Source organism: Pan troglodytes, chromosome 1 (genome assembly GCF_028858775.2).
Source record: "Pan troglodytes isolate AG18354 chromosome 1, NHGRI_mPanTro3-v2.0_pri, whole genome shotgun sequence".
Taxonomy (NCBI): Eukaryota; Metazoa; Chordata; class Mammalia; order Primates; family Hominidae; genus Pan; species Pan troglodytes.
In genome coordinates, this window is record NC_072398.2 from 29513090 (window position 1) to 29516202 (window position 3113).

The 3113-nt window shown below is 37.8% G+C and overlaps 1 pseudogene; it reads right to left on the reverse strand.

The window, feature by feature from the left end:
• Positions 1-2276: 2276 nt before the first annotated feature.
• Positions 2277-2360, reverse strand: LOC112206913 (U2 spliceosomal RNA; annotated as a pseudogene).
• Between the last annotated feature and the right edge of the window lie 753 nt (positions 2361-3113).

Consider the following 3113-nt stretch of genomic DNA (forward strand, 5'->3'; position numbering starts at 1 on the left):
AGAGCAAGAGGATTATATGAAGTATGAAGAGAAAATTTCTTCTGATTTTCTAAGGAAGATATTGTTTAAGATCCAAGACTAGAAAACCAGTTGAATAATGTAATAGTAGTGCTTGGGCGAATCAAACCTTTTGGTGTGTTAAGTTTAAATTCTCAGGAGGATCGGGAAATCCATGGAACCAGATGGCTCCTAATTGTTTACAAGGAGAAAAAAGTCGTGCAGAGGTTGAGAATTGCATGGTATTAAAACCTGTAGGGTTAAAAAAATTAGAAAAAACTAATGTGGAGTTTGGAGTATTTCAACTGGTAATCAAATACAGAATGTTATGAGATAGCTGATGAGATATTCTTTTGTTAGATTTCCTCAAATAAATAAAGGCTGTTGATGGTTCCATCAAGACAGTTTTGCGTGTAGGGAAATAATTAGCATGTGTTTTATTTCCGTTAACATATGTTCGTAATTGCACCCATACACTTCCTTAGAAGGGGAAAGTTTGCAGGCCTCTGAAATGACATTTGTACTTCCATAGCAGAATTCAAAACCAACACTATAGAAAGCATCTATAGCTGCCTTAAAGAGAAAAACTGGTGAATCAGCCAAGGGTGATGGGAAACATGGGGCCTGATAGACTTGTCATATCTTGTTACAAATGTTCTCAAAAAAGCATTATTCATGTGTCTCTGGTTCCTATGACTAGATATCAGATATCACCAAGTCTCTGTCACTGAGGAGCTTATAGCTTAAAAGGGGGACTTTTAAATAAGTAAACACACTAGTAGACATTAATCAGCTCACCAACCCCAAAATATTGGAGCATTAGGAAGAACTGAATTCAAATCTTCACTCTGGTACTTAAAGTGTGATTATGGGAATGTGTTTTAATTTTAATGAACATCAGTTCCCATCTCAGTTAATAGCAACCAAGCTTCCCAGTAAAAATTCTATGGTTACCCTTTATGTATCTTTCCCCTTGCCTCTTACTGCCAATTTAGCAGCACATCCAATTGATCCTACTTTCAAACAGACGTGACTACTTCTCTCCCTTTCACAGTGACATCCAAGGCCCCAACATCTATTGCCTAGACAATTGGCCTCCAGTCTACTTCTACTTTTGTCTTCCTCACCTTGATCCCTGTTCAATTTTTCTTGGTTGAATAGCCATATTGATCCTTTCAGTATGCATTGGATCACAATACTATCTTGCTCTAACCCCTTCAGGTCCCTCCCATTGCACTGGACTATACAAACTCTTGGCTGGGCATGGTGGCTCATGCCTGTAATCCCAGCACTTTGAGAGGCCAAGGTAGACAGATCACGTGAGGTCAGGAGTTCGAGACCAGGCTGGCCAACATGGTGAAACCTCATCTCTACTAAAAATACAAAAATTAGTCAGGCAAGGTGGCATGTGCCTGTAATCCCAGCTACTCGGGAGGCTGAGGCAGGAGAATTGCTTGAACCCAGGAGGCAGAGGTTGCCGTGAGCCGAGATCATGCCACTGCACTCTAGCCTGGGTGATGGAGTGAGACTCTGTCTAAATCTGTCTATCTATCTATCTATCTATCTATCTATCTATCTATCTATCTATCTATCATCTATCTATCTATCTATAGATATAGATATATCTGGGATTAGTGGTGACCAGCTTCCAAGATGACCCTCAATGATCCTGCCTGCCTCCGAGTACCCACACTCTTGTGAAGTTCCCTCCCTCACACACTATGCCAGGGTTAGTCAAAAACAAAAACAAGGAAATAAAAAAACCCAAACTCTTCAGTATGCCCTTCAAGGCTCCATGTGACCTTGCCGTGTCTACCTCTTCTGCCTCGTCTGAACCTTAGCTCTTTCCACACCCTTCTCATTCTGCTACAGTCATCTAGTTCTTACTGTTCTATGAGCAGCTCATTTGCTAAGCTCATTTCTTCTCCAAGGAGTGGCTCCATTTCTCGAGCGATTCCCATTTCCACTGGCTGGTTTATCATTATCATATAAGCTCCATGTCTAACTCAAGTGTTACCACTTCAAATGGGTTTTCACCATCCTAGCTAAAAGAGCAGCCACTGTCTCTCTTGCTCTGTTTTATATCTTCATGGCAATATTGCCAACTTAAATTTTATTATTATTATTTAAAAATATTATTTATTTCTTACTAGAAGGTTAGTTGTGTAATGACCAACTTTTCCTGTCGTGTTCACTATTGTTTTCCAAGCACATAATCGATACCCATTAAATATCTGTCAAATGAATACATAATTTTTAATGGGGATGATGAATAAAATATTAGTTTTTGAGGAGGGAATAAAAGAACATACGTATATCTATAAATACTACACTTGATCTTAGCCAAAAGGCCGAGAAGCGATACGTATATCTAGAAATACTTAAAAAGTATGAAGTACTACAATATTAATATTCATAGATATATAACTAAAAGGGTTGGATGGTAAACAAAGTACTTGGACGTGTTTCTGGTAAGTTTCTCTATGAGCTGGGACATAAGTTTTACATTTAATCCTATTTTCTATGTTAAAGGAGGATAAGTGAGTTTTACCCATTGAACAAATAGACCCATTACTCATATTTCACAATTAGCTGCTTTATGCATATTTGACCAGTGTTGCACTTTAAGCAATTACAGATAACACTTAGTCCTGGACTTACAGATGGTTTGACTTATGGATGGGGAACGCAGTAGAATATTGTGTTCCCAGTAATGCTGCCTATTTACAAAAGCAGCGTTTCCATCCTTTTCATTAGTTAAAAGTGAATAGTTTTTACTAATTTAATTAATATTTAACATTTAATTTGTGTCAATTAAATATGCACAAATTCTGCACAACCCTCAGCCCCCTTTTGCAGATTCTGATATGACAGTTGAGTATTATTATATGAGTAATGATAACTGTCAGGGCCAATGTTGGAAGCAACCATGTGACCTACTAATACAATATTTATCCTCTGTCCCTTTGATTTTCTGTTTAGTAGGCTCTCCAAATTATCACTCATTATGTATCCCAAAGCAGAAATCAGTGTAGGTAGCATTACTAAACTTAGCAAATAAAAATATGGGATGCCAAGTTAAATGTGAATTTCGGAAAAATGAGTGCTTTTCTAGT